Source organism: Myotis myotis, unplaced genomic scaffold (genome assembly GCF_014108235.1).
Source record: "Myotis myotis isolate mMyoMyo1 unplaced genomic scaffold, mMyoMyo1.p scaffold_m19_p_2, whole genome shotgun sequence".
NCBI lineage: Eukaryota > Metazoa > Chordata > Mammalia > Chiroptera > Vespertilionidae > Myotis > Myotis myotis.
The window spans coordinates 84,298,113-84,309,494 of NW_023416324.1; positions in this window are offsets into that span (position 1 = coordinate 84,298,113).

An 11,382-nucleotide genomic window follows, 5' to 3' on the forward strand; every position below is an offset into this window, starting at 1 on the left:
ACCCTCGTGGGAGTTTACTATTCTGTGACTTTGCTAAAGTTAATTGATTTTGATTTTCCTCTCTCTTTCCTACTATACTACATTAGTGGTGAGTGGGAGATATTTGCTCATTCATACCACTCAGGCCAGGCTAAAAAACTCACTTTGATTGTGTATAAAGCTACACTACTAGTACAAATCCTGAAAAATTAAAGTCAAAATGTGTCTTTTACTATGTACAAGTATTTATGTGTAATTTATATGAGAAATACTATGGAGCATCTCTCTAGTGGTTAAATTGGAGAACGGAAATGAGAGAACTATTCAGTATGGGCTCCAACCCATAGAACTCTATGAAGAGCACTCTGTCCTGTTGCTAAGTGAGAACACAGTGCCTTGCACAACGCCTGGCCCATAACAGATGCTCAGGGAATCAGTTAATGGGTGCTTGGGATGCTCAATATGCCTGACAAACCTTCCCTTACTCTAGACCAGCGGTTCACAACCTGTGGGTAGCGACCCCTTTGGCAGTCCAACAACCCTTTCACAGGGGCCGACTAAGACCATCCTGCATATCAGATATTTACATTACGATTCATAACAGTAGCAACATTACAGTTATGAAGTAGCAACGAAAATAATTTTATGGTTGGGTCACAACATGAAGAACTGTATTTAAACTGTGTTTAAACTGTATTTAAAGGTCACAACATGACCCAACTGTATGGTTGGGTCACAAGATGAGGAACTGTATTTAAAGGGCCAGGAGGTTGAGAACCACTGCTCTAGACAGAGCTCAGAGTTTGTTTACTCAAACAAGTTTTTATATACATACATATGTCTGTCCAACACTTTTCCCCCCTTGTGAATAAGAAAAAAAATTGAAGTAGTGTAAATAGGCAAACATAGACATCAAACAATAAATAACAGATTCAATTGTTTTTAATTGAGTGCAATCAAATTGTTTCTCACTGAAATCGGAGAATGTTTCTTACCTACTTGGCAGTCACTTTTAACATTTCAGAAGAAATGCCTGGATTGACAGAAAGCATTTTAGAGAAATGCATATGGAAATTAAATAACTGAACACCGTCATATCAAATTGACTTAAGAAACCTAAGTGCCCATTCTTTCCTGTGCTCTGTTAATTTACTGTTCTAATTGTCTAGAGTGTGGCATCCAGCAAATATCAAATACCTGCATGTGTCACAGGCTTCATTTTCCCCCACACTGACCTTGGATTAACCCTTCATCTTTCATTCTACAGCTAATTAAACTCAGCGACATTTCAGTGAGACATTCTTCACTGAAATATTTAGTGAGGGTCTTAAATTCCTTCCTACTTGTCCCAGCAGCTATGCCTGTCTTCCCATCATACATCTGCTTCAGTGTCACAATATTTTGTCAAAAGACTACAGCACTGCCATGGTAACATTATAAACCCGTCCCTTGCCCAACTATTCCAGGAGTTTATAAAAATCCAACTGTAAAAAATGGCCATAGGCTGTATGAGCTGGTTGTTTTATGTGTGGTAGTTAACCTTTTTCCCCCTTTCTTTCCTCATCGCTCCCACTCCAAAACCAGTCATTCAAAAATATTTACAAAGTAATTTAACATTTATTTAGCCATCAAAGAGGAAATTGGAGTTGAGCTCAAGTTGACTTTTCTTACTTCTCTGCTGCTTTCTAAGGTCAAAATTGTCACTTATTTTTTTTCTTTTTGCCATCTGGGTGAGTTCAGCTGAAATCAGAACTTCACTTTTCATCCCCATCTCATTTCCTCCAGCTTGGAAGTCTTCACTTCCCTTTTGAATTTAGTAAGAACCCCATATAGAGGGAAAATGCACAGGCATTCAGGAGGAAGGGGAGGGACAAATCATTTCAGCACAGTTAATCTCCTTTTTCAACTGGAACCCACTTAACTCCACTTGAAATGGGGTGAAGTTGTTTATTTTTTTCTTCAAAGATAAGTTACATAAGGTATCTGTCTCCATTTTTTCCTAATGGTTAGAGTTGTGTTTCCCCCCTCTCCCCCGCCACCCCTTTTCACTGGTTTGGGTGCTTGTGCTGAAAACCCATATATCTTTATCCTAAAGATTTAGATAAGGTTGGGTGAGGTGACATCACTCATGTAGATGGTGGAATTGACACAGGATGAAGGAACTCTGCATCATGTGAGGAAAGGGAGATTTTCAAGTTTGCTTTTTTAAAAAATAAAATTAAATTTGTTAGCCCAAAAGGGAGAAATCAAGAATCCAAGAAAGAGCCAATCCATATATATTGGAACTATTTTGAGTTAGAGTCTCTGACAGAATGTAAATATATAAGTACAGATATGTTAATTGTGTGACATTTGATAAGTTAGATGTCCTTGAGCAAAATTCGTATGGAGGTTTTGATACAATTATCACTTATGCTAATTTACCTCAGGACAAACGCAATCTGTGTGTTATTATATAATTCCTGGTGAAAGGAACCTGATGGTCAGAATTGTATATCTAAGTTGAAAGTGGAGTTAGTCTGATTCTGGATGAACATGCACAGGGTCTGTTCTGAGGTTGACAAGCTCAGGTGTGTGTGTCCAGGACGCACATGGAGTGATTCTGAGTGGAATGAACAGGCTCGCCCAGGCATACTCATTACACTGGTGAGGCCAAGGACTTCTCTTTGGAACCTTTCTATCTTTCAGTAGCTCTCTCTCTCTCTCTTTCTCTCTCTCATCTCTCTCTCAGGTACCGATATTCAATCTATATGTCCTATATACATGATTTGATTTTACTCCTTTCATTTATTTTTTTAAGTGTGTTTTCCTTTTTATTAAATTTATTGGGGCGATGTTGGTTAATAAACTTATATAGGTTTCAAGTGTACAATAATGTATCACCTGCATATTGTATTGTGTGCTACCACTCCAGATTAAGTCTCCTTCCATCACCATTTATCCCTCCTTTAACCTCATCTACCTCCTTTCTCTCTGGTAATCACCTACTGTTGTTTGTGTCTCTGAGTGTGTTTTTTTCCCCTTAATTCCTCCATCTTTATCACCCAGCCCCACAACCTCCCTCTCACCCCTTTCATTTCTAATTAGTAATAATTAGTAATGTATTACCTCCTGAACTGTGTAATTATAGCTAAAATCTAGAAAGTTATGGTATCTTGAAACTGTTCACCACAGCCCAGCAAATGAACAATTCAGCTCAACCTAAAAAAAAAATCCCCTCTTCCACATTGGCAGTGTGTGGTCTAATGGTCTCAGAGTCCTTAGCCCTACATACTAGTCACAGAATGTTTGCACTGTAGATGGTTATCAGTTAACTTTTAAAATTATTTTCATGCACTCTGCAACTTGGAATTTCCCTCTTTCCCTGACACCTTGATGTCAAGAGGAGCTACACATGTGGGTGACTTCTCTAAGGGCCACACAAGTTCATCTGAGGTCACCCTGGAAATTCCCTCCTGTGAGTGTAATGGTACGAGAATAAGCGGTGAATTTACAGGGTAAATGTGTTTCAATACAGCAGCTATTCTGAACAGAAAAATGGATAGCACTAAGACTGTTTTTCTCAAAGTCTAATATGTTCCAGGGAGGGACAAATACATGGAGAGATCAAGTCAACAGTTCTGATCTACAGATAAAAAACTGAGTTTTCTCTGTACAATTGGGATGAAGCCATGTGGATGGATGAGCTCACCTCGGAGTACAGTATAAAGTGAGAAGTGAAGGACTCAAGGTTAAAGTCTTAAGGAACTCCAAGATTTCATTGTTAGAGAGTGAAAATGAGACTCCAAGAAGTGGTCCAAGGAAAAAAAGAAAAACACTAGGAGCCTGTGGGGGTTCTGAAAACCCAGAGAAGAGAAGGTTTCAAGAAGGTAAGTGTGGAATAAACTTTTGAATTTTTATGTAAGGTCAAGTAAAATAAGCAAAGAGAAATATTACTTAGCATATTATGGACTGAATTATACCCCTCAAAATTCATATGTTGAAGCCCTAATGCCTTTATGTAACTGTTTTTGGAGATAGGGCCTTTAAAGAGGTCATTAAGGTTAAATGAGGTCATAAGGGTGGAGCCCTATTCCAATACGACTGGGGTCCTTATAAGAAGAGACACCAGGGATGCATGCATGGAGCGGAAGGGCCATGTAACAGCACAGGGAGAAGGTGGCCAAGGAGAGAAACTAACCTCAGAGAAACCAACCTTGCTTGTACCTTGATCTTGGCCTTCCAGCCTCCAGTACTGTAAGAAAACAAATTTCTATTGTTTAAGCCATTTAGTCTGTGGTATTTTGTTATGGCAGCAGTAGCTGGCTAATACAAGCAACAAGGGGTCATAAATAACCAGTGATGAAGTTGTTTTGAGGAGTGATGGGAGGTGAAAAACTGTAATGGAGCATGTTGAGGAATAAATGGGAGATGAGTAGAGACAGGGAGTACAGCTAACTCGAGAAATTTGAATGTGAAGAGTGAAAGATAGAGTGATAAGCTGGAGAAAATGTGGGATTTCAGGATTATGAGGATTCAATTAGAAAATTAGCAAATAATGAATGAGATAATATATGCAAAAGCCACATTGAAAAGACAAAACAGCCCTACCTGGTTTAGCTCAGTGGATAGAGCACCAGCCTGTGGACTGAAGAGTCCTGGGTTCGATTCCAGTCAAGGGCACATGCCCAGGTTGTAGGCTGGATCCCCAGTGTGGGGTATGCAGGAGGCAGCCAATCAATGATTCTCTCTCATCATTGATGTTTCTATCTCTCCCACTCTCTTTCTCTCTGAAATAAATAAAAATATATTTTAAAAAGAAGACAAAACATCTCTCAGAATAAAGAACAGAATTAGAATTCCATCCTAACATCAACAATAATAAAAATAATAATATCATTTTTTTGAGCAACTAATATAAACCAAGTTATGAGTGTCATACTTTATATATTTTACCTAATTTTATTTTCACAACATCGTGCCTGGAAACAACCAGCTTTTCAATACATATTTACTTACTAAATAATGAATGACTCTACAATATAGATACTATTATCCCCAATTTATATATGAGGAATTTAAGATTCACATAGTTGTTTTTGTTGTTGTTAATCCCCACCCAAGGATATTTTTCCATTAATTTTTAGGGAGAGTGGAAGAGAGAGGGAAAGACAGAGAGAAACATCGATGTGAGAGAAACACATCGATTGGTTGCCTCCTGCACGAGCCCTGACCAGGGCCAGGGCCCAAGGACCCTGCAACCAAGGCAAGTGACCTTGACCAGAATCTAACCTGAGACCCTTTGGTCTGCAGGTGATGATCTATCCACTGAGCCAAATGATTCACATAGTTTAAATAACTTATCTGAGGTTTATGTGGCTCTAAAGCAGCAGTTCTCAACCTGTGGGTCACGACCCCTTTGGGGGTCGAATGACCCTTTCACTGGGGTCGCCTAGGACCATCGGAAAACACATATATAATTACATATTGTTTTTATGATTAATCACTATGCTTTAATTATGTTCAATTTGTAACAATGAAAATACATCCTGCATATCAGATATTTACATTATGATTCATAACAGTAGCAAAATTACAGTTATGAAATAGCAACAAAAATAATTTTATGGTTGGGGGTCACCACAACATGAGGAACTGTATTAAAGGGTCGCGGCATTAGGAAGGTTGAGAACCACTGCTCTAAAGCCTTATCAATCCTGTAGACACATCTAAAGACAGAATGTGTTAACCAAAGGAAAATTCCCTAAATGAAAATACAAAATGAGAAGTTACAAAGGCAAAAAGGAAGTGCACTTTTATATTACTGTCCAATGGAATGCATATATCAGGTCAGTGGCACTATTGGCCTTGGAGAGTACAACTAGCCCTTGAAAAAAGGTATAGGCGGCTTTAGTAATTAAAGTCTTTCCAGCACTCACCCCCACCCACACACTTGGGATCTGGGCATCCGATTGTGGACCTTGTAGACCCTGTAAGAACTCTCAGGAAGATGGAGAGAGATAGGAGAGTTCTAAGCAGAGGAATTTTATCACTTCATATATTAGGTTGCTAGGGCTGTCATAACAAAATACCACAGACTGGGTGCCTTAAACAACAGGGATTTATTTTCTTATAATTCTGGAGGCTGGAAGTCCAAGGTCAAGCCACCAGCAGGGTAGGTTTCTCCTGAGGCCTTTCTCCTTCTTGCTGTGTGCTCACATGGTCATCCCTCAGTCTCTGTATTGTCTGTGTCCTGATTGCTTCTTCAAGGAAACCAGTAATATTGGATTTACCAGAAAAACTCTTTATATCTTAATTACGTCTTTAAATGTCCTATCTCCAAATACATGCATTTAGTCACATTCTGAAGTACTGAGGGCTATAACTTCAATTTATGATTTTTTTTGGAGGATGTAATTCAGTCACTAACATTCCTCCCAAATCTGTGCTTTTCTCACATGAAAAAAAAAATTATCTCATTCCAATAGCCCCCAAAATCTTAACTCTTAACTTGTTCCAGCACCAACTTTAAGTCCAAAGTCTCATCTCAATATCATCTAAATCAGGTATGGGTAAGACTCAAGATATGATTCATCCTAAAGCACAGTTCCTCTCCAGCTGTGGACCTGTGGAACCAGACAAGTTATTTGCTTTCAAAACACATATGGGACAGGTGTAGGATAGACATTCCCCTTCCAAGAGAGAGAAATTAGAAAGAAGGGTGATGGGTCTAAAGTAATTCCAAAACCTAGCAAGAATTCCATTAGATTTTTAAGTCTCAAGAATAATCCTCTTTGGCTCCATTCACTGTCCTCTGAGCCCAAAAGGGGAATGGCCCACCTTATGGCCCCACTGTAATTGTTACCCTTCTCCTCTGGTCCTGGGCAGCAGCAGCCTGTTCTGCTGAAACTGAGGAGGTGGCCCCGGCCTCTGGAATTGAGGAGGAGACAGTCTCACCACCCCCTAACCCCAGTGCCCTCTGGGTATGTGGTGGCAGTTGCAGCCTTGCCTATCTCTGAGTTACCTTCAGGGTCATTTTTCCACTCTCTTGAAGGATAATACATGTTTGCAACTGGATAGCTCTATTGGCCTGTCCTGTAAATTCCAGAAGTCCAATAGCCTTCCTCTATTTCCTTTTGCCCTTATCCCTGTAGTCCAAGCTGGCAGTGTTCTACTGACATGTTTGATGGGATTCATGAGTCACACCTGTAGTCTCTTTAACAAATGTATGTTCAGCCAAACTGTTGGTGCTCTCTACACAACACACTTTTATTTATTTTTTAAAAATATGTCTGAGAATTTTCCGAATCTTCAAGTTCTGGTTATTTTTTACTTAACAATTCCTTCTTCAATTTATCTCTCTTTCCTCCCATTTTTAAAAATATATATATTTTATTGATTTTTTTACAAAGAGGAAGGGAAAGGGATAGTTAGAAACATCGATGAGAGAGAAACTTCGATTAGCTGCCTCCTGCACACCTCCTACTGGGGAGCTGCCCGCAACCAAGGTACATGCCCTTGACCGGAATCGAACCTGGGACCTTTCAGTCTGCAGGCCGATGCTCTATCCACTGAGCCAAACCGGGTAGGGCTCTTGTCTCACATTTTACTATAAACGGATACCAGGCCAGACCTTCAACATTTTGCTTAGAAATCTCCACAGCTAAACATCCAAGTTTATCATTCACAGGTTCTACCTTCCACAAAATTTTAGAATAGAATGTGGCCCAGTTCTCCGCCAGTTTGTAACAAGGATTGCCTTTTCTCCAATATTCAGTAACATGTTCCTCATTTCCATCTGAGACTTCACCAAAAGCATCTTTAACATCCTTATTTCTACCAATAATCTCTTCAAGGTAATCTAGGCTTTTTCTAACATGTACCTCCAAACTCTTCCAGTCTCTCCCCACTTCCAAAGCCACTTTCCACTTTAGCTGTTTGTTATAGCAGCACCCTACTTCTAGGTACTAAAATCCGTATTAGTTTTCTATGGTGGTCATAACAAAACGAAGGCCTCTCTCCTTGGCTTGTAGATGGCCATCTTCTCTCTGACCTCACATGGTCTTCCCCTCTGTACATGTCTGTGTCCTAATCTCCTCTTCTTATAAGGACACCAGCCACAATGGATTAGGGCCCACCCTACTTACTTCATCTTAACTTAATTAGGTTGTATAATTAAGCTAACCTATATAAGAAACACATCTTTCTGAAGGACTGAGGGTTAAGGTTTCAACATATGAATTTTGGGAGCATACAACTCAGCTCATAACACTTCACTTAGTTTTTGACATGATCACTGAGCTGCTGTTATAGGAACAGATTGTGGGGCTGTAGGGATACCAAGGCATAAGAAGAGAGAGCAATTAGGAGGCTTTTGCAACAATTAGGTGGCTCAGTCCAAGATGACAGTATGCTTGAGGTGGTTATAAGAATTTATACTTGGGAAATATGCTTAAAGTTGAGCTTCAAAAAAATTGCCTTAGAATTGAGTACAGGCCACAAAAGGGAAAACTTCAACAATAACTCAAGGGGTTTTTTTGGCCTGAGCACCTGAAAGGATGGAGTTGATATTACCAGAGATGAGCAGATTATGAGACAAGCAGATTAAGCTGAATTGATTAGAATCCTGTTTAGGACACATTGTTTGAGATGCCTATTAGACATCTAAATAGAGATGCCAGGTAGGCATGTGAACATGAGTCTAGAATTCGGGGTAGAGGGATGGACATTTAAATTTTAGAGTCATTATTATATAGATACTAGAGGTCCAATGCACAAAATTCGTGCAAGAGTAGGCCTTCCACTAGGTAGAAGGGGTCAATGGGGATAAAAGGGGATATCTGTAATACTTTCAATGCTAAAGATAAATTTAAAAAAAAAAAGAGTAGGCCTTCCTTCCCCTGGTTGCCAGCACTGGCTTCCCTCTGGCACCTGGCACCCTGGCTTCCCTCACAGCCCTGGCTTCGTCCGGAATATCATCTGGAAGGACATCCGGTCTAATTAGCATATTATGCTTTTATTATTATAGACTAATAATGCATGAAAATTTGTGCAAAGTAGGCCTTCCTTCCCCCGACTGCCAGCACTGGCTTCCCTCTGGCACCTGGGACCCAGGCTGGCTTCCCTCCAGCCCCGGCTTTGTCTGGAAGGACGTCTGGAATGACGTCCAGAAGGCTATCCAGTCCAATTAGCATATTACCCTTTTATTATTATAGATTATTAAGAGGCTGTTGCCTGACCAGTGTGGATCAGTGGTTGAGTGTCAACCTATGAACCAGGAGGTCACAGTTCAATTCCCTATCAAAACACATGCCCAGGTTGTGGGGTCGGTCCCCAGTGGGGGGCATGCAGGAAGCAGCTGATCAATGATTCTCTCTTATCATTAATATTTCTATCTCTTTCTCCCTCTCTCTTCCTTTCTGAAAGCAATAAAAATATATTTAAAAACCAAACAAACAGAAAACAAGAAGCTGCATAAAACAGCTGAGTGGAGGGTATATAGAGAAAAAAATGTCCAAGGCTTAAGATCTGGAGTGCTGCAATGATAAGAAGTCAAATGCATGAGAAAAAAACCAGCAAGAGACAATAATGAGTGGCCAGGGAGGTAAGAGGAAGTAAGTGTGGTTCTTGGAAGTCAGGTGATGATGTTGTTTCAGGGCAGAGAGCATAATCAATTGTGTTTGCCAAATGCTATAGATAGTTCAGTAAGATGGGGGCTGAAATCTGGTTATCAGGTTTAGTAATGTGGAGATCACTGGTGACCTTGAATATATGAATCAGTTATTAAGAACCTGATCAATTTTGAGGCACTGAAAAGTTGAGTTCATGGATTAAACTGTAGAGGGAGCAATGCCAAGAAAAATATTTCCTTCATGCCTAAGTGTCTAGCTACCTTCTTTAGGTAACCTGCTGCCTCTTTACTGATCAAACCACAAACAACCTATCCTTATCTCAATGATAAGGTTAGAAATGCAATCAACACAACTTGGCCTTTGAGTCTCTGTAAACCTCAAGTTTTGTTGTCATTAAATGCTACCAAAGTAGAAAACCAATAAATATCAAATGAATAGATTACAAATGAATGTTGTTGGGTAAGTAGGTATCAGTAGTTTCCTTCTTCTATTCTGTGTTAGTCTGAACACTCCAAGAAAGAGACCCCAAGAGATTAGCTATGCAAGAGGTTCATTAGGGGAAATGTCTTTGGGGGAAAGATAATAAGGGAAGCAGAAGGCATTGGAAGAGTCATTAGACCTTGGGGAAGATAGGGAAGGGTAGTTAAGTGGAATCATCTTAGACTGAAGTACAGTTAAAAATGTATTGGCAAAGCTGATAGGGAGTCCTTGAGTCCAGGAAAAGGCCTGCTTTATAACCCTGCCACACTCAGTCACTGACTGGGGGCAGCCCATAGGAAGCATGGCTTTGGAACCAATGTGGTAGAGTTTTTCAGAGTGCAATAGCTGGCGCTGTTGTTCAGTTATACCACCGGTGGCCAAGATCTGGGAGGCACTTTTCACAGCCACCTCATCTCTCATGTCTATTTTAGCTTCCTATTCAATAGTTTATATAAATGAGTGAATATAAATAAAAGTGCCAAAAGAAACCTGAAAAATGTCTTTTTCAGACTCTAATTAACTACCTGAATATCCATAACACTACTTAGTTAACTAAGTCAACCAATGGCAACAAACCATAGTCCAGGCAACTTAGAAATGTTAGAAGATAAATCTTTTATTATAAAAGTCTAACACATTATCACTATCTCATAAAATGGTTTCATATCTTTTAACAGACAAGATAAGTAAAAAAGACAACACTCTCTCTGTTCTGCTTCCCCTTCATTCTCTTGAATCTGCCCAGACCCCAGCTTGTCCCCTCCTCTTCCATTCCAGTCCTCTCCTTACAAAGTTCATATCAAGATTACTCCTTAGGTTGCTGGTTAGCATCTACCCCAGAAAGCCAAATAAAGTCACTTGCCCTCAATATATTTTTCAAAGGAGCCATTCCATCCATGAATGGATACTTGTGTTTTTATTAAAATGTGACTCAACAGCCATGTTCCAAGAACACAGTTTTTGCAAAGATGGGTATCGTTGAGTCAAAAGTTAATAATTTTTAATAAAGGAAAGCCTGAAGGGAAACATCTGGCTTGCTCTTCTCAACACTGTGTGCTAAGATTTTCATAATATAATGTGTTCATTTTCCATAGCAAACTGAGTCATGAGATAAAGAATTGCTATAATTTTATACTTCTTTGTGAGTTGATGCCAAAGTCAGAAATCTTATATTAAATTCTCTAATCCTGCACCACACTCAGTCACTTACCTTAAGATTGCACTACTAGAGGCTGAGCAAAACAGTACCTGAAAATCATGCATTGTGTGTGCATGAGAGGATAAATAACTACTTTTGAACCTGAATATTGAC